The 22,500-nt window shown below is 35.2% G+C and overlaps 1 protein-coding gene and 1 long non-coding RNA gene across 2 annotated transcripts in view; both read right to left on the bottom strand.

Annotated features, from left to right (window-relative positions):
* Positions 1 to 11,216, bottom strand: part of LOC106870239 (organic cation transporter protein) — an 80,911-nt gene extending 69,695 nt beyond the window's left edge. The window contains exon 1 of the mRNA XM_089338528.1: positions 10,978 to 11,216. The gene's annotated coding sequence lies outside the window, so the exon portion shown is untranslated. The remainder of the gene's footprint in view (positions 1 to 10,977) is intronic.
* Positions 11,217 to 11,271: 55 nt separating this feature from the next.
* Positions 11,272 to 22,500, bottom strand: part of LOC149131723 (uncharacterized) — a 23,077-nt gene continuing 11,848 nt past the window's right edge. Inside the window, exon 2 of the long non-coding RNA XR_016237690.1 lies at positions 11,272 to 11,470. This is a non-coding gene — a long non-coding RNA (uncharacterized LOC149131723). The remainder of the gene's footprint in view (positions 11,471 to 22,500) is intronic.

Genomic DNA, 22,500 nt, shown 5'->3' with positions numbered 1-22,500 from the left:
TCAGATCTTAAGAGCTCAAACTGGTTTTTCTATCGCCAAATCAGCAGACATTTTACCGCTGTTGTTTGCAGATATTTTCGTTCAAACAAACAACTATTTGGTTTGTGTATTGAACGTGCAGCAGCTATTGGTATACATGTATATATAAACAGGTTTATGCGTACACACTTTATAAAAATATGAATAGCATGTATGTATATGTACATATATATATAGATATATGTGAGTGTATGTATATATATATTTATATATATATATATATATATATATATATATATATATATATATATATATATATATATATATATATATATACATATACATATACATATATATATATATATATACATATATATATGGATATATGTATGTGTGTGTATATATATATATATATGTGTGTGTACGTATATGTATGTATGTATGCCTGCGTGTGTGTCTCTATGTGCGTGTGTCTGTCTGTGTATATGTGTGCGTCTGTGTGTCTGTGTCTGTGTGTCTGCCTCTGTGTATGTGTCTTTGCCTCTGTGTGTGTGTGCGTGTCAGTGTGCGTCTGTGTGTGCGTCTGTGTGTGCGTCTGTGTGTGCGTCTGTGTGTGCGTCTGTGTGTCTGTGTGTTTGTCTGTGCCTCTGTGTGCGTATGTATGTGTGTGTCTTTGCCTCTGTGTGTGTGTGTGTGTGTGTGTGTGTGTGTGTGTGTGTGTGTGTGTGTGTGTCTGTGTGTTTGTCTGTGCCTCTGTGTGTGTGTGTGTGTGTGTCACAAAGAATACGTTACAATGGCGTATTATGGATACTGACAATTAGTGCTCGGACTGGCCTAAAACGCAATGCCGAACAAAGAGACGCAACATCCGGGCAAACAAGCGTTAATTCTAAACAAAACATCGTTGGAGCTAATAATGATAGTATACATATAAAACCAGGAGTAGTTGTTAATAGCACAAATGCATATACAAGATTCAGAATTCAGTAGAAATATAATTAAGCAGAAAAACAGGAAAGTCGGGAGAGCGAGGGCTCATAACAGTTCTTAATAGACAGACAGATATTCTAACAATTTCATATTTTAATATCACACATAAAAGGATCCAAGTAGTTCTTCATAGTGGTTCTTCATAGACAGATAGGTAGACGTCTGTCATCATTGTCTTGTATCGTACGCCTGCAGCGCTTCGATGACTCTACAACGAACGTTTTCCCAATTAAGCATGGGTTCTCCATCTGCCTTGCTGACCTTGTCCAGCCAGCTCATAGTACTGTCCAGCCATTGTGTTCTTTGCCTGCCTCTTGACCTACTGCCCTCTACTCTTCCTTCCATGGGAATCTTTTTCCAGACCTCTGCTTCTTCAAATATGGCCATTAATAAATAAGCTTTGTTTTGTTTTTTTCTTTTTTCTTTTGTTGTTGTTTTTTTTTTCACAATGTTCAGGGGTTGTCTTCTTTTACCTCCTCCTTGTAACGCCCATTCATTTGTCCCAGGGGTTTTCAACCATTTTTCACTTATGGACACCCTTTGATTCCTATTTTGCTCGGACGGACCCTGATAGCCATTTGATGTTAAAGAAACCCTATTATTATATTTTTATTATTAGATATTATTAGGAAATATTTTGCGCATTTTAGAAGTATATCCAATTTATTGAAAATGAATTTTAACAGCAAAATATTCCATGGAATCCAGGGGTCATACAGCCACTGGTTTGTCCGATGATCCTTGTAAAAGAAGTAGATGTCCACTCAGTTCATATTCGGATGTTATAAATGAGAGAGTGGAGAATACAAAAGAATTCTTTACAGCTGTTTCTGTGGTTTGATAGTCAGTGAATAGAGTATTGTGTATTGTGTGTACACATACGAGAAGTAGTAAGCGTTAGCGATTGTGTATGAAAAGATTTTTATTAACACTCACCCCATCATCGGAAGAAAATAAAGTTTCAGCGGTTAAGGTTATGTAATATATAAATATCACGATGAGGGGGTAGGTGAAGATAACAGGGTAGGTAATAAAATAGAGTAAGATCAAAATGGTGTTATATGTGAGGAAGGAAGTTAATGGATGGAGATATGTATATATAAAAGAACGAGAATCTGAAAAAAGGAGGAAGAAGAAAGGACGGAAGAGGCATGGATGAAAGAGGGGATCGAAGCTATAATAGCAATATAATGGTCAGTCGCTCAAAGAAGAATGAAGCGACCCCAAAGAATGTATGAAGCTAGGGAAATACGTGGTAGGGTTAAATATCAAAGGAAGATAAATGTAATAAAGAGAAGAGATAAGAGTGAATAGAAAGGGCTGACTAATCTCTCGTGAAGAGTGAGTTTGTCTGAATGACTAACTTGCCAAGATGGTGGAAACCATCCAAATGTGCAAAGCGCGCTGGCCGCAGCAGAACATTAAAATAAGGATGTAGAATACAAATAAGGGACAACGGTGATCTACTTAGGGGCAGAGATTTAGTTAATCTAAACGATTCTAATGATTTATTAAGCACTTATACTTATTCTTTCGGTCTCTTTTCCACCGAATCCTTAAGTTACGAGGAAGTAAACAAACCAGCAACGCTCTTCAAACAATGTTTTAAAAAATAAACAGAAACATACACATTCACATATGCATACACATTCACATATGCATACACATTAATTCACAGGTAATCTCAGTAAAGCTTAGATTTTGGTACATACATACATACATACATACATACATACATACATACATACAAGCGTACGGATACACTGGTAGTGCTATGTCATGCTGCCCCGGGAGAACTCATATAACACAAACGGAAATCACTTCACACATCTTCTGGTTTTAGAACGCCATACCGGAAGTACTTCCATGTCCCCGAAGCAGTTCAACAAAGAAATTGATTGTGCGACGGAAATATCTCAAACTGACTTCAGACTTTTCTTTTCGTTCATTTCTTTTATGCAGGGTGAGGCTATTTTCCCTTTGTCTCTCGGAATTTTAACTTGAAAGTGAATTTCGTAAATGGAAGAGACTGCAATATTAATTCTGAGATAATTAAACGATAATTAAAAGGAGTGTCTTAACAGTAATGTTTCGATTTTTATGTTCTTGTATAATTATTTAGTGCAGCTATTTCTTTGTGATGTAGAAGATTAAATTATATTTGTCGTAGTTATTTCCGGTTTTTTTTTTCAAAGTATTGTTTTGCCAGCAATGCTCCCAGGGTGCAATATTTCCCAGAAATTACAGATATCTACCAATGAGAATCGGCCGTCGCTCCTTGTGTGTGTAAGCAACTAGTATCATTATTGGTGGTGGGGTGCATAACATATGCTACCGTCATCACCACCATCGTCATATCATCATCATCATCATCATCAACATCATCACCATGACCACCATCATCATCATCATCATCACAATCATTATTAACTGTTTTTGTCGATGAGTCAGACCAATATTAGATTCTGCAGAGTGTACAGTTCTTTCTTTCATCCTTCCATTCCGTTACCATTTTTAATATTGTTGATTGGTTAACCTTAATGCCATTGTTGCTAATCTTTTCTTCATCGTTCTTCACTTGACATTTCAATAAAGTCTTCGTGACATATTGGAAACGGAATCAACTCGTCCTTGAGTAACTTCAACATCATCGTTGCAACAACCGGGTTGGTGCTGGCGATGGAAAAATCCTCCACCGACACCTACTACTACTACCACCACAAGTGTTACTACTATTACTACTGCTGCTGCTGCAACTAACATTATTACAATCTCCCAATCTCCGCCAATAATAATAATACGGTTTCAAATTTTGGTACAAGGCCTGCAATTTCGGGTAAGAGAGGAAGTCGATTACATCGGCCCCAGTGCATAACTGGTACTTATTTCATCGACCCCGACATTCTATCTGATGTTGTAACGAATCCGCCAATTCAACGCTTTAAGCGGAAATACGCTCCACTGCGAACATTCCAACAAGATCTCCTCTTTAAGCATAGCTTCCTTTATTTCCTTCCTTCCGTCCCCCACCCCAGAAGCTTCCGGAACCCTTGATAATGTCAAGAGCGCAGCCCTTCCGCGTCTGTATTGTCCCGGTCGTCCACACCGCTCTAGGGTGGCGGCAGATATTTTTTCAACACCATCGTTCCATTCTTGCACCAATCTTTGGACGAGTTGATTCCGTTTCCAATATGTCACGAAGACTTTATTGAAATGTCAAGTGAAGAACGATGAAGAAAAGATTAGCAACAATGGCATTAAGGTTAACCAATCAACAATATTAAAAATGGTAACGGAATGGAAAAAAAGAAACAAACAAACTAACCAAAAAAAACAGAAAGAAAGAAAAGTAAGACAGAAAAGGAAAGACAGGAAAAAAGAAAGACAGAAAGAATGAATGGATAAATAAATGAATACGAAAAGAAAGAAAAAAAGAAAGGGAGAAAGAAAAAGGAGGGAGAGAAAGAACTGTAAAATCTACAGAAACTAATATTATTCTGCATGGTCGAAAAGAAAAAGCGTTTAATAATATTTTAAAGATAAATTTGGACAACAATTTTGCCTGGAACTTCACAATTCGTCTCTCTTTTTTTCAAGACACACGAATTTATCTGATTTCAGGAATCTTGTCAATATTATTAAACACTTGGTGATATGCACTTGTCTTTTGGAAGTCAAAAGGATAAACCGATTGGTAATTGCGGTTAATTAAAGCGGCGTGACCTTCGCTCTGCGAATCACAAATAAAATCTGTTTTTAAAGAGTTAATGTAAAGATTAAAGTTATTTTGCTTGAAACTAATGAATCTGAATAAATATCCATGTTAAAAAGAGACAGCGGAAAAATATCGAATAAACATAAAGGACACGACAGATTTCAAAATATAAAATAATAAATGTCTTCTTGAAAGAAAGGAGAAAAAAATCAATGAAAAGTTTTCAAATAAAACTTAAAAGTGACATTTATTTCTTCTTTTAAGATAAAAAAAATTAACGAATGCTATTGATGTCGAGCTGAATTTTCAATCACTGGTGAACTTTCGTATTAAAAATATATGGAGCTAATTAATGTCGGTGAACGCTCTAATGAGAAGGTCTTGCTGGATTTCATTTAACATATCGTCACTGTTAAGAATAACAACAATATTTTTAACATATTAATTTTTTTTAATTATACCATGCTGTTATGAAGAATTTACAAAATTACAAACCTTTGTTCTATTGTCATTCTGTCTTCTACAAAGTTCTGAAGGTGTTCTGGTGACTGATGTAGAACAAAAGGTACTGAATGTCGACAGACTAACCACCAGATCCTCCGAAGAGTTCTTTGTATATTTTAGTAACAATGGAACAAACGCTTACAATGGAATTGTATTCAATACAGACATGAAAGCCGCCGAAACAAGGAATGGTACATAAAAGCCACGTCTTTCTCAAATGATTCCTACTTTTCAATTCCAAGTTTTCCTATCTTTTAAGAAACTAGCTTTCAATGTGCAAACGGAGAGAAATATTGTGTAGTCGGTGACACAGCCGCTTCAATACATTATATTCTGGTTTCAAATCACGCTCACGCCTGTTCCGATTTATATCTCTTTGGATCAAACTTAGTGTGCGAATCTCGATTTGCTAAAATAGCAGCCAGCTTTCCCTCAAATTGCACCCTTCCTGCTTAAAAAAGGGAACGGATGCATTAGTTAATGTAGTCCCATTTAAGCTATGCCAAGAATGAACACGGATTGGTCACAGCAAGAGTGTTTATGGTTGAAAGTCTATTCAATCAGGACCGACGTCGAATTAATCTTTAGTCCGTCCAAATCATTTTCATAAGCCTGTCCTAAACATTCGCGCTTGTTTGCACACTTAGCCAGTGAGTCATATGATCTGAGTAATAGAAAACTTTCCCTTTCATAAATCCCAAATTGCTCTTCTAGGCATGGCCTTCCATATCATTTCTCTTATTTACTACACATGTTTTGTTTTTAACCCTAGTGCAGTGGGTCCCAACCTGGGATCCGCGGACCCCTGGTGGTCCGCAATGGTAGTACTGGGGATCCGTGAACTAAAAATCAAAATTTTATATATATATATATAATGTAATGTGGTGGTGGTGGTGGTGGTAGTAGTAGTAGTAGTAGTAGTAGCAGCAGCAGCAGCAGCAGCAGCAGCAGTAGTAGTAGTAGTAGTAGTAGTAGTAGTAGTAGTAGTAGTAGTAGTATACATGTATCTCCAGTCATTGATGCTACTGTTGCTGCTGCCACTTTCATTGTTGTTGTTGTTGTTGTTGTTGCTGATGATAATGATGAAGATGGTAATGATACTGTTGTTTACACTCGAGATACACAACTCTAATTTTGTAAACATACATGATCAAAGACACGTCTGTTTTCTAATTCCTTCTTTACCATTTTTTCTTTTTTTAATTTTCCAAAACCACCACGCAATACTTTTTCTTTTTCTTTCTTATTTTTGGCGCCTCAATCTCTTGAGTTTTTGTTTTTCATTTCTTTAAACCATTCCCTCCTAATCTTGTAGAGACTCCGTGACGCACTGGACATCCAATATAAAAATATAGCACCTCACTTAGAAAATTAATTCGCTTTATTTAATATTTTAAATAAATAAAAAAAAAATTAGAGAAGTTTGTAAAAAAAAAAAACTAACGTTTATTCTGTTGAATTAATCATTCTTGTGCAGAAACAAATTATGAAGAAAGTGGCTTTACAAGACACAAGAATTAATATAGATTTCTGATATCGTAAATTTTTTTTTTTTCAATATTTTAAAACTGTGACGCATCCGTCCGCCGCGACACAAAGTTCTAAATCCACCGAACAAATATGCTTTGTTAACAGTCTATCCACTAAACGTTAGCAGGCCAGGCGGTCAGTCTACGTTCTGAGTTCAAATTCCACCGAGGTTGACCTGCCTTTCATCCTTTCAGGGTTGATAAATTAAGCATCAGTTGCGTACTGGAGTCGATCTAATCGACTGCTCCCCTCCCCAAAATTTTGAATATATCTAACAATAACTCTCCGTTTGTCTTTTCCTATCTCACTCACTACACCTCTTTCTTTCTCCTTCCTTCTCTCTCTCTCTCTCTCTCTCTTTCTCTCAGCCTCTTTCTCTATTTTCCTTCATCTCATTTTTATCGCTTTCTTCCTTCTCCTGATCTTTCAAGCACATCTCACTCTATCGTTCATTCTGTCACTTCCTCCGTCTCTATATCTATCGATCGATCGATCGATCTATTTATCCATCCATCCATCCATTCATCCATCCATCTATTCATATATTCATTTATCGATCAGTCTCTATATCTATCAATCTATCTATCTATTTTTCTCTCTGTCTATCAGTCTGTCTCTCTATCCATTTTCTATTTATCTATCAATCTAACTGTCCATCTATCTGTCTGTGTGTCTGTCACTCTATTTATTTATCAATTTATCAATCCGTCTAGCTGTCTGTCTGTTTATCTATCTATCCACCTATCAATATATTAATCAATCTATCTATCCATTTATCTGTGTGTCTGTCAATTTTCCTATCTCTCCATTTCCTCCCTCTCTTCTTCCTCTTTCCTCCCTCTCTCTCTCTCTCTCTCTCTCTCTCTCTCTCTCTCTCTCTCTCTCTCTCTCTCTCTCTCACCCTTACTTCTTATCGCTTCATACCGTGTCTTAATCATTTCTGCAATAGATATTTTTCTATTCTCTTATTGTTCCAGTCACTTAGCTGTGACAATGCCTTGTTCAGACCGTCTGCGTTTTCATTATATGCATACATTCCCTGAATTACGGATAAATATAATCTCGATACGGTCGTGAACATTACATACTCGTGGTCATTGACTTTCGTGTTTGTCAGAGGAGACGAGCCTGTGGAATTTGTGACAGATACATACATACATAGACAGACAGACAGACATACAGACATACATACAAACAGGCAGACCGACCGACAGACAGACAGACGGACAGATAGATATGTTTCTTTATTAGTCACGCAGGGGTGAACACACAGGAAAGGAAAGAAAAAGAGGTAGGGAGTAGAATTTCGATCAAGATAGATAGATAGATAGATAGATAGATAGATAGAAGAAAACTAATTAGGTCGATAGGTAAATAGATACATAGATACATAGATAAATAGAAAAGGAAACAGACACACTGACAGACTGACAGACAGAGGGAGAGAGACAGGCAGACAGGCAGGCAGATAGGTAGTTAAATTAATAGATAGATGGATCGTTAGAAAGAGAGACAGACATACCGACGGACAAACAGACAAACAGACAAACAGGGTCAAACAGATAGATAGATAGATAGATAGATAGATAGATAGATAGATAGATAGATAGATAGATAGATAGATGAAACACGAAGCCAATCAACTGCTCAGATTGTGCTTGGCAAAAGCACACATACAGTTCGTGCAAACTTTTTCACCTGCCCCACTTTTATCTTGAAGACATTCACTACATTTGATCTCCTCGCCGTCACAACTGCACCGCCATGTTATATGCAGACAGCATAAACCAATGCAGAAGTCCATCATCTGCATCCACGCATGTATAGATGTACAATAATGGACAGTTAAGCCAACAATGAAACGCCTTCTTCCGTTTATCTTTAAAGCTGATTACAATTGCAAACCAGTCGCTTCCGTTTAGTTCGCTGTTGTGTGTCTGGACACATATTCACCGACTCACATTCACGTACACGGAGAAACACACACACATACACACACACACACACATACACACACACATACACATATCCATATACATGCATATGCATGTTCACATATATTTTGGGTGGGTGTGTATTATATACATGTATATTTTCGTTCATGTTTATGCAAAATGTCTGCTTACATGTTTGTGTGGACATCTAGGCTAAGCAGATGTATGAGTGTGTGTGTGTGTGTGTGTGTGTGTGTGTGTGTGTGTGTGTGTGTGTGTGTGTGTGTGTGTGTGTATGTGTGTGTGTGCGCGTCTGTGTGTGCGTCTGTGTGTATGTCTGTGTGTGTGTGTCAGTGTGTCTGTGTATACATACAAACATAAATGCATACATACAAATATAAATAAATATATACATACATATATATATATATATACTTATATATATAAACGCATATATCTATTTATATATATATACATATATATATATATATGAGTATATATATAAATATATATATATATATATGCAAATATAGATAGATTTATACATATGTATGTATATATATATATATATATATATATATATATATATATATATATATATATATATTTGTATTGTTATTATTATTATTATTGCTGTTGTTTCTGCCGTTTTTTATCATCATCATCATTATTATTATTATTATTATTATTATTATTATTATTATTATTATTATTATTATTATTATTATTTGCTCGTTGTTTTATCGTCTGTTATGTAGTTTTGTTTTTTGTTTTGTTTTTCTTTTTTCTTTTTTTTTTGGGCGGTATTTATTATTTATTCAGTCGATTGATTTCTATATATCGATTCATTTTGATTCACTTAGCTCTTTCTTCCATTTCTTCTTTCCCCACTTATCTCATTTTGTCTTTTCTTTATTCTTATCATTATTATTATTATTATTATTATTATTATTATTATTATTATTATTGTTATTATCATTATTATTATTATTATTGTCTTTGTTGATTTTTCTTAAAGTTTTGGTTACTCTTGTTGTTATTTTTGTTGTTTACTTAAATTTACTTGAAATTATATATTTTTCTGTTGTATTTGTTGAAAATATTTATACAGCAAATATTTGGCTCACCAGTTATTGTTATTGCTGTTGTTGACGTTGTTGTTGTTGTTGGTGGTGGTGGTGGTGGTGGTGGTGGTGGTGGTGGTAATATTGCAGTCGTCTTTGTTGTTGCTCTTTAACTACAGAAGCGAATCCTGATTCAGCAGTTGTATGATTTAAATCTTTCCAATCGCGATCATTTCACGTTGTCTGTTGTTGCTGTTTTTTCCCGTATCTACATGGGACTTAAAACTTTTTTATCTAACATATAGCTTTTTTTTACATTATTTATATTAATTACATTTGACAGATATTTATCCTCATCTTGTTTGTTGTTAACACAACGTTTCGGTTGATATACCCTCCAGGCTTCATCAGGTGTCTTGGGGAAATTTCGAACCTGGGTTCTCATTCTTAAGGTATTTTTCGATATTATTACTATTATTATTATTATTATTATTATTATTATTATTATTATTATTCAGGTCACTGCCTGGAATCGAACTCGGAATCTTGGGGTAAGTAGCTCGTGCTCTTAACCACTACGCTATATGCCCGTGTATATATGGCGTGGTGGTTAAGAGCGCGGGCTACTTACCCCAAGATTCCGAATTCGATTCCAGGCAGTGACCTGAATAATAATAATAATAATAATAATAATAATAGTTTTATGTTTTGGCTCAAGGACAGTAAGTTCGGGTCGGGGTTAATTCGATTATATTGACCCCTACTCCCTCCTTCGCCAGAGCTTATCGATCCCGAAAGGATGAAAGGCAAAATCGACCTGGGCAGCATTCGAACACAGAACGTAAAGACGGAGGAAATGCCGCTAAGCATTTTGTCCGACAAGAAGAAGAAGAAGAAGAAGAAGAAGAAGAAGAAGAAGAAGAAGAAGAAGAAGAAGAAGAAGAAAGAGAAGAAGAAGAAGAAGAAGAAGAAGAAGAAGAAGAAAGAGAAGAAGAAGAAGAAGAAGAAAGAGAAGAAGAAGAAGAAAGAGAAGAAGAAGAAGAAAGAGAAGAAGAAGAAGAAAGAGAAGAAGAAGAAGAAAGAGAAGAAGAAGAAGAAGAAGAAGATTTGTTTCGTTGTTGTCGTTTTCCTTTATGTAAAAACCAAGCAAACCTCGGCAACTATACCGAAATAGCCGTAAGTTTTCTTTCGCCGTTGAAACACTCAAATACATCTTTTTTATTTTTATTCTAGCAAAAAATTCTAGTTGAAGTCTACTTACGTCAGCCATTTTTCTTCTTCTCTTGGAAATCCATTTGAAACACATTGACAGTATTTATATAAAAGCTATTTGTTTGCCTGCGCATTTCTTTGTAAAAAGGGCGTTTTCTAAGTTGAATAACTCTCATAAAAATATTCCTCCGCCATAAGAAGTTAGATCACCCTTCTTATTTGTCCTTCTATTATTATATATATAGTTCAGAAGTTATTATATACATATGTTTATATATATATATATATATATATATATATATATATATATATATATATATATATATATATATATATATATATATATATATATATATATATATATATATATATATATACGAGATTCTGTTCCGTTGACGCGGTGTAATATGTAATTAGGTCTCCGATATTAATAAATGTAAGTTGTGTTCAATGAGGTCTCTTGTATATTCTTCTAAATATAGTTCCATCCATGTCAAAGTACTGTTATTACCATTATTGTTCGTTTCATAGAATTTTTTTTCCTGAAAAATAGGCGGAAAAAATATATCTCTTTAGTTCAACTGAGCAATTATACAGAAAGGAAAAAGACTGTATAGATACATATTATACACATACACACATAAACACACAGAATAGTGATAGATAGATAGATAGATAGATAGATAGATAGATAGATAGATAGATAGATAGATAGATAGATAGATAGATAGATAGATAGGTATCGTCTGCTTTTAGCTGCCTGAAAGCCATAGGTCGCCATCTTGTTCTTCTTTGTACTGTCCTTACACATTCACTGTATTTTAAAATCTCCCCAATTTTTGATATAAACCCAATAACATAATTCCTAGTTTCCCCATTTCTCTTCCTTTAGTTCCTCCCCACCCCATTCCATTAACAATCCCTGTAAACCATTTTTTTCTTCCTATTTAAATGTCCAAAATATTTTAATTTTCTCTCTTTGACTCTTTCAAATAAAATATTCTTACTTTTTACCGTTCTTCCTTCTTCTTCATTGGTCTTATATTATACTTCTATGATATTCTCTACATGTCCACATCTCAGAGATTTTTTTGTCATCTATTTTCATAATACTTTTTTTATGCTTATGTTTCTGTTCCATATAAAACTGTAGGTCATCCATACCAGTTTAATCATTTTTTTTCTCTCTGATTTCGATATTAATGCTTCTTTTGACTTTATTTCGCTTTTCTTTTTTTTCCAAATGACATTTTAGCTTCCTGAATTAGTTTCTTCTGTGTCTCTATTACTTTTACTAATTTTTGAATACATGCATAAATATAAATGTACATATATATATATACATACAGTTGCATATACATACATATACGTGAACGCTTACAAACAGGAATATGTACATGCGTACATGCGTACAAATATACATACAGAAGCATACATAGAAATATGCAAATATACATATGCATACATGCATACATACGTACATACGTACATACATACAGACGCATATACGTAAATATACGTGCATACATACAAACATGAATACAAACATGCAAACATGCATACAAATATACACACATGCATATATACAAATATACAACGGCAGCATTGAGACTAACAGTTAAAGCAGCAATGACAATAATACTACAACTACTACTGCACCAACAACAACAACAACGAAGCAACAATAACAACAACTGCTGTGGACTGTACCATCGACCATAGCAGGTCTAGCAACACAAATAATAACTACAAGAACCACAGCCACGACAGTAACAATAATACCCAGGAGAGCAACAATGACAACAACAGAAGCTGCAGCAGCAAAATGGCAGCGATAACAATGGCCATAGGAATTAAAAATACCGGTTATCGGTCAGAAAAACACACAGAATTTGTATATAAAAAGATATCCTGAAATTGTTACGATACGAACATTGTATACAAACGTAACACTTGATATGTGTTATCACATGAAGAAGATGACAGAAAGATAAAGTCAGATAAAATATGAAAAATCATTGATTTGAAATTAAAAATTGAAGAGAGATCGTCTGCAAATATATTTTGAGATAAAGAAAAGTCCTCGTGTATAAATATTGATAAAGAAAAAACACAAGCAGGAAGTTATTAATGATACACAGAAATGTAAGTGTTTTAACAGAAAATTCGAGAAATATTTATCGGTCATTACGATTCAATGCATTTTAATATTGATTGCTTGAATCAATGTTCATAGTTTTTAACAAGAGTAGAAAATGGAACATCCAGTAACAGAATAGGTATTTGATGACAGAATGAGACATCTTGGCGCAGTTACTTGGATGCTGATGATTTTGCATAATTTATTGATTATTTGGTTTGTTTTGGTGTCAGCGATTTTCGGCGCTAAAGACGAACCACCCCTCCCCAACACACACACACATATGCGCCCACAGAAATGGTATACACCTGGTAGCTTACCGGTAAATCACGCCTATTTTCACAGAGTTCGTTGGGTGTTTGATTAATGAGAGAGAGACGGAAGATACGAGAGTGTTTATTGAGCAGAATTGTTTCCACCCAAAGAAGAAAAGAACACAGGAAGAAGAAAAGGACGGGAAGAGGAGGAGGAGGAGGACGACGACTACGAGGAAGATGACGATAACGTCGAGAATGTGAGTATGATGATGATAATGTTGATGAGGATATCGATTACGACGACTCTAATGACGCACGAATAAGTATCAATGATTAAATCATTGACGTGAGAAGGTTGGACGGGATGTCGTTCTGAGACATGGACAGGTGTTAATTAACTGTGGTGGTGGTGGTGGTGGTGGTGGTGGTGGTGGTGGTGGTGGTGGTGGTGGTGTATGGCGGCGGCGGGGGTAGCGGTGGTGGCGGCGGTGGTGGTGGTGGTGGTGGTGGTGGTGGTGGTGGTGGTGGTGGTGGTGTATGGTGGTGGTGGTGGTGGTGGTGTATGGCGGTGGCGGCGTCGGCGGTGGTGGCGGTGGTGGTGGTGGTGGTGGTGGTGGTGGTGGTGGTGGTGGTGGTGGCTTTATTGTTGGCAAGGCGAAATTAGTAATAGGTAGTTACCAAACATAAACATACGCAGACTGACAAATATACATACACACACACACGCACACACACACACACACACACACACACACACACACGCACACACACACACACACACACACACATATATATATATATATATATATATATATATATATATATATACATATATATACATATACATACATATATATTTATCTGTGTATGTTTGTGTGTGTGTGTGTGTGTGTGTGTGTTGTATATTATGTGGCTTAACTAGAATTATTATATTTAAATTACACTTAAAAGCTATTTAGGAAACTTAGAAGTTAAGCCCGACACATATTCTTTACGTGGAATAAATAAATACTTTGACTTGAGATGAAACAATAACTAAACTCCGATTGAGATTTGAACTCGGGAATTTTTATTTGATGATTGTATTATGCGAAACACGACTGAGACAAATCTGAAGATTTTAGAATATTTTGGGAGATTACAAAGAACCAAATAAGGTTTTATATATATATATATATATATATATATATTGATTCTGTTAAATTTGGAATTTTGGTAAATTTTATGAAATATAAGAATTATCATTTGAATTCTTATAGGAAAAAACATTGGAATTATCAAAGAACATAAGGATTTTCAAAGAACATTAGAATTTTCGAATAACAGAATTTTCAAAGAGCATAGGATTTTTCAAGGAATGTAAGAACTCCGATACTTCTTTCAAAGAATGTTATAATTTTTGAAGATGATGTATGCGTTCAAAGAATATTAGTAGTTTCAAAGAAAATAAGAATTTTTTAGAGGAAATGAAATGGAATGCGTTTACTTTGGAACCATACTACATATTATAGTGGTTATGAATCAACAGCATCAAATATCAATGGCAAACATTGAATTATTCTTAGAATTCTTCCAAACCTACGCAATCGACTTGAAATATATTTTGACAATAAAACAACTTCCGTCACCAAATCTACTGACTTCGGTTTGTGTTAATAATCCCAGTTTACCATTGTTTTGATGTTTCTTCATAAACATTGGTTAGAAACAATTTAAAACATCAAGAATATTCTCTGAAAAACGTCTATATATATATATATATATATATATATATATATATATATATATCTTATTCTGTTATTTGTTTCAGTCTTGGCAACGGCCATGCTGGAGCACCACATTTAGTTGAACAAATTGTCCCTAGAACTTATTCTTTGTAAGCCTAGTACTTATTCTATCGGTTCGCTTTCGAACCGCAAAGTTACGGGGACGTAAGCACACCAACATCGGTTGTCAAGCGATGGTGAGGGGGACAAACACAGACACACAAACATATACATACATATATATATATATATATATATATATATATATATATATATATATTAGGGATAAAATCCAAAGTTACAGGTAAAAACTCAAAATCAATTTATTAAAAATTAAAATTAAATTTTCACAGTATAAAATATATATAAATATATACTTTTAGGGAACCTTGGTTCTTTTCCCTAAAACTATATATTTATATATATATATATATATATATATATATATATATATATATATATATATATATATACATACGACGGGCTTCTTTGAGTTTCCGTCTACCAAATCCACTCACAAGGCTTTGGTTGGCCCGAGGCTTTAGTAGAAGACACTTGCCCAAGGTGCTACGCAATGGGACTGAACTCGGAACCATATGGTCGGAAAAATAAACTAAACTCGATTTCAATCCTCCGTGCTTTATCGTCATACATTGCAGAGTTGGCTACATTGCTTTCGTATTCCAGATTTCACAAGAGAATTAAAGAAAAAAGAAAAGTAATTGTTGGTTAGTGTAATTGTTTGACATTATATTTTGTGCATGTGTGAGTGTGTGTATGAGAAAGAGAGTGAGAGAGAGAGAGATGCCCGAACAATAATTTAAATATATTATGATACAAAATATTTTGCTGAAATTACAGAGCTAGCTTCATTAGTTTCGCATTCTGCATTTCCCAAGAGAGAAAAAAACTTTAATTGTCGGTCAACATAAATTGCCGGTTTGCATTTTTTACGTGGCCCAAACCATGATTTGAACAGATCTATATTTATAGCAGACGAGATTTTTCACTGAAAATATCTTTGGCATGTAAGTAATACTTAACATTAATTTCGGAGTATTTACCTTTTACTGGATTCGGTGATTGGATTGCGGCCATGCTGGGGCACCGCCTTGAAGAATTTTTAGTCGAATGAATTGACCCAGTACTTTTTTATTTAAGCCTGGTACTTACTCTATCGGTCTCTGTTGCCGAACCGTTAAGTTACGGGGACGTAAACACACCAACACTGGTTACCAAGCGTTGAGCAGGACAAACATACACACATACGTATACGCGTATGACGGGCTTCTTTCAGTTTCCGTCTACCAAATCCAATCACAAGTCTTTGGTCGAACCGAGACGATAGTAGAAGTCACTTTCCCAAAGCAACACACGGCGGAATTGAACCCAAAACCATGTGATTGGGAAACAAGCTTCTTACCCCCATTGTCACGCCTTCGATTTTAATTGAAAATATATTTGCACCTCATTTTTTTTCTTTTTTTCTAATCAAAACTCGCTTTTTTTTTTTCTTTTTTTTTTTTCTAACAACGAAACTTCCACCAACTGATTTTTGAAGACTTCAGAGTGAAGAATATATCGAAAATAAATAATCATAGCAAATAGAGACGAAAATTTGCTGATATTAGATCAAAATCTCGTATGAAGCAATTTTGGTGGAAACGAAAAAAAAAAATATTCGTTTATTTTTCGTCTCTTTTTCCTCTCTCTCTTTTTCTTTTCTCGCGTTCTCCAAATGTACGTTTAAGCTGAAGAATCAATAAGAATGTTTCGGTTCTTCTTTTTTTTTCTGTATTCTCTTGGGCTCCTTTACAATCAGTCCGTCTCTTAAACAGCACTAATGACTGCATCACTGACTAAAATACACCATTCCTACACATTAAACGACTATCGAGTTGGAATTTCTTTCGCTGTAGTAGATTTTTTTGATCGATTGAAAAATGGCAATGATTGTAAGAATCTGTATAAATTTATATGTATGCATGTATGTATGTATGTATGTTTGTATGTATGTAAGTATGTATGTTTGTATGTATGTATGTATGTAAACATACATATTGCATACACATTACACATATATGTATATACATTATATATTATGTAGATGATATTTATATATATTCAAGTGTATGTGTATAATATATATACATATATATATATATATATATATATATACATACATATAAGCATACATACATACGTGTAAATGTGTATAGATGCATATACATATATACGCATATACAGCTGGTATAGAAACGTATATGTATGCACAAATTTACTTGTAAGTATATACATGTGTGTGTAGGTTTGTGTGTATATGTAGCTGCATGTCTGTCTGCCTGTCTCTCTTTCCCTCTACATATATAGAGAGAGAGACCGAGATAGGATATATGTGCTATGTGCATAAATACATGTGTGTGTGTATGTGTGAACGTGTGTGTGTGTGTGAAAACTACTTACAAATATATATATATCTATATAAATCTGCTAAGCCATACATGTAGAAATCTGTTTATAGAACGGTAGGTTTTGTGTATCATGTGATGAACACCGGATATATTGATTGGTGGACACGTTAGCCCGAGGTAAATGGATCTTTTATCGATTAAGCAGGCTTACCAAACTTTCGCGAAACCACCAAAGTGGACCCTAATACTAAATTGAGCACACCTCAGGGAACGACCTAGATATCACTAGAGAACGAAGGATCCTCACTATAGCTCAATGGCCTGTTAGATATAAGAGCTAAATCTCCCTCATATTATATTCTAATGTTTGAAAATAAATTCAGGTGCGAGCTTTAGAGAATGTAGCCTTGGATACATCACCTTTGGTTTTTAAATGCTGGTGGCCATGGATGGAGGGTCTATGATGAGAGTCTATGATGGACATCTGGTAGCCTATAAGTGGGGATGAGCTTTGCATAGAATTCTGCAAGTCTTTTTACCCGGAACTTATTTCACTTTGTATGTGTGTGTGTGTGTGTGTGCATGTGTGTGTGTGTGTGTAAATATATATATATATATAGATAGATAGATAGATAGATACATACATACATACATACATACATACATACATACATACATACATACATATGTCACATGTCTTTATAAATCGTATATTAGCACTTTCATCTACTCTAATAGATTCTTCAGATTTTCACATATATATACACATATACATATGCATACATGCATATATATGTATATATATATATATATATATATATATATATATATATATATATATATATATATATATATATATATATATATATGCATTTACATAAATATACACATACAAATACAAACACACATACACACACACACACGCATATATATATACATACATATATTTCGTTATTATTATTGTCATTATTGTCAGTAGAAGTAGTAGTAGTAGTAGTAGTAGTAGTATCGTCGCCATTACAATAACGGAAAATTCTGTGCATATATAGACTTCGTTAATCCTCTTGAGGCGAAAATGTTACTAGAAGCGAGATTAAAGAAATCTATGGAAATAGAAGAGATGAGAAACCGAAGGAATATGGAAGGGTTAACGCCACAATGGCTGGGATTATAGACAAAGATATTCTTTCGAACGAAAGGAAATATGGCGACGAATATTTTAAAGCATGTACATGTACATATATTTATGTTTGTGTATGTGTATTTGGGTGTGCGTGCGTATGTATATATGCATGTGTGTGTATGTATATATATATATATATATATATATATATATATATATATATATATATATATATATATATATGTATATATGTATGTGCATGTATGTATGTGTATATATATATGTATATATATAGAAATATATATATATATATATATATATATATATATATATATGTGTGTGTGTGTGTATATATATATATATATATATATATATATATATACTGCGTGATAAGCACATGATCAGTTAAGAGACCAAATGTATATATATATATATATATATATATATATATATATATATATATATATAAATAAATATATATACATATATATATATATATATATATATATATATATATATATATATATATATATATATATATATATGTATGTATGTATGTATGTACGTATATTTACATGCATAGATAGATAGATAGATAGATAGATAGATAGATAGATAGATAGATAGATAGATAGATAGATAGATAGATATGTTTCTTTATTGGGCACCCAGGGCTGAACACAGAGGGGACAAAATACAAAGTAGAGCTTTTCTTTTTGCGAAGAGAAGGAAAAAAAGGAAAGCGGGGTAGAAATTCGATCAAAAGAGATCGTGGGAAAAAAAAGCCGATCAATAGGGATCATGTATCACAGAAATGTCATAGTGTAAAATGGGAAACAGATTAGGTTTATCCGTTGAAAGAAAAGCCTACGGAAAAGACCACGGTAACCTTGGCCAATAGTGTCATGCAGAAAAACACATTACAGTAAGTGACTCTCTTTTTCCCTTTCTTTTTCTGGTTCATAGGATGATACTCAAGGTGGCTCCGTCATTCACACGTGCCATCCTTGCTACATTCACCCATCTTTTCTTGAAGCATTCAGTAAACAAAACTTCCCTCTCTACTCTCACCTTCCATTTCAAGTGATACTTGAAGAAGTTGATGAGAGATTCACCAGAGAGGAAAGAGTTTGTCTCTAGAACTTTCAGACGCGTCCACCATACACATTCTTTCGCCATAGCCACAGGTACGATGAAAATGGCTCTTCCTTCCTTGAAACAGGAAGGAGGCGCAACAATATTCACTATAGACTCGGTTGATAAACTGACTCGTCCCACACGCGATAGCTGTCGTTCGACATAGGCTCGGAAATGGTTGGACACTGTACAAGTGCGTGCAGAACGGTTTCGTCGCTCTGTCTGCATCTCGGGCAGGTCAGCCCCATGTTTCTCAAGCCATGCCTGTAGACCTTATCCCGAACGGGTAGCGCTTCTCGATGGCACTTCCAGGTCAGGGATCTCTGGAAGTTGTCCATAGGTCCCGGCCCAAAAGTCGTCCTGAACAGGCGGGTCAGGTATTCCTCGTCGACGCCCAGGTTCGCCCCGAGATCGTCCTCGTACCTCCCCTCCACTAATCCCCTAAAGAATGCTTTGGTCGTGTTGAAGTCGCTCAAGGTCGACCCGGGACGGCATAGTTGCTTGAGAGCAACGCAACACTCGCGGTGCCATTCGCCCTTTCTCAGCCTCTTTTTGATCCACGACTGCAGTTCGGTCATGGAGACGAGCTGCAGGGAAGCGCGCCTCACAAACGGCGGCCATACCTGTTCACCGTCGTCTACATAGAGCCGGAGATGTCGCAGTTTCAGCGCGTGTCTGCGCATCATCAACCACGGCATGCCCAGCCCTCCTTTTAACGGGTGTTCGCAGCAAACGGATCGCCAGACCATCGGAAGCGGAAGAGAATGCGTGCCCTTCCTCCCCAAAAATTTCAGGCCTTGTGCCTAGAGTAGAAAAGAATATTTTCTCTATAATAACAGTACAACATATATTCTTTTCTTGTACCTTTCTTTTACTCGTTTCAGTCATTTGACTGCGGCCATGCTGGGGCACCGCCTTGAATAATTTTTTTAAAGCTTGATACTCTATTGGTGTCGTTTGCGGTGGTAGAGAACAAACACAGACACAAACACACACACATACACACATATATACATCCATTCATATATATATATATATATATATATATATATATATATATATATGGCGGGTTTCTTTCAATTTCCGTCTACTAGATCCAATCATAAGGCTTTGTTCGGTCCGAGTCTTTAGTAGAAGACATCTGCCCAAGATGCCACGCATTGGGACTAAACCTGGAAACATGTGGTTTGGGAGCAAACTCGTTACAACACAACCACGCCTCCTGCGCAATATTCTCTCTACTGCAACAAAATACTCTCCTCTGTGTCGAATGGTTTCTGTAAAAACGATGCGTGATAGGAATACGCTCAGTAAGCTCTTCGGTCATGATGACATCCGTTGCTGTCCTTTTCGCCGAGAAAAGAACGACATGACAAGCTTTGACAGTCATAGCTTAACGAAGAGACGAAGCTTGTTGTCGAAATGATACTACCAGAGATAACACTGTACGCCTTTGTTTGTCTGGAATGTGATACGGTATGTATCGCGATGACGTTACGTTGGAAGGCAAACGATATCTGACGAAAGGTAAGAGAGTGTATATATGATGTGTTAGTGTGAGATGTTAGCTCTCTCTCTCCTTCTCTTTCCCTCCATCTCTCTCACCCTTTCTCTCTCCCTTTTCTTCCTCTTCCTCTCTCTGTCCCCCTCTGTCTCTTCTTCTCTCTCTCGCTCACACTCACACACACACACAGCTTAGAGGTAAATGTTCTTGCATATTTTCAATGTAGAATGTGTGCAAAAATTTCCTAAATTGTATGAGAAGATAAAATGAAGAGTTGTGACGTTCATACTTTTCTTAATGGATTAATTGAATTGAAATGTTGTGAAGCTTATATTTTCTCGCTTTATCCTAGAGGTAAGAAATGGTGTATCCTAGAAGTAAGAAATGGTGAGGGCTTAGACTGAACACCCTACTGTGACTACCATCTTCACGGTTGTAAAGATTACGAGTTCATTAAGAACTAAAATGGAAATCGCTGTGCCATGGCTCTCAAACGGTGCAGTAGTGCATCACAAAGGATATCTCGTCGTGCCACCGAGTATTCAAAATATAGTTTAGGCGCTTCAGAAAACCCATATTTAATATTTGAATGTCTTGAAAAGCATATTCGTAATTTTAGACACAGGTAAGGCTGTATCGTTAAAAAGTTCAATGTAGAAGTGGGGACGGGCTAGTTTTACCAAGAATATTTAAATATTTATTATTTGAATATCTCTGGAATAGTTAGATATCTATCCCAGAATACTCAGGTAAGAAAAATGTTCGCTAAAACACTATTTTTAACCGTGTTATATATTTTTGCACGGTAGCCATTTTTAGTTATTGACGGTTCAAAATGGCCGTTGGAGCAACAGGAAGCGGTGCTTGCCTGTCACGGTAATGGTGTTAGTAGTAGCCGCAAACCACAGATCCACACAACACCAAACTAGCTATCGAAAATTATTCTCAAATATGAAAACAGACTTCAAAACAAAAACAGACAATGAAATATGAAACAGACAAAGCTTCAAGCATAAACAGTTACACAATAGAAAACATACGAAAAGAATAATATTGAAAATATTCATTTGAATGAAAAAAAGTTTAAACAATACAAACAACAATAACATGACATCTTTTGCAAGCATTGTGGGTCACAAAGAGCTCTTCGACATGAGCCAGTTCAAGGAAAAAGAGAGGGTATGAACGAGATACTTCGAGAAAAAAGGTGTTTCTTTTCTCGAGATATTTATTC

The sequence above is a fragment of the Octopus bimaculoides genome, chromosome 20 (genome assembly GCF_046866305.1).
Source record: "Octopus bimaculoides isolate indiv1 chromosome 20, ASM4686630v1, whole genome shotgun sequence".
Classification (NCBI taxonomy): Eukaryota; Metazoa; Mollusca; class Cephalopoda; order Octopoda; family Octopodidae; genus Octopus; species Octopus bimaculoides.
The sequence above is the reverse complement of the archived record's forward strand: the minus strand, read 5'-3'. Positions and strand labels throughout refer to the sequence as shown.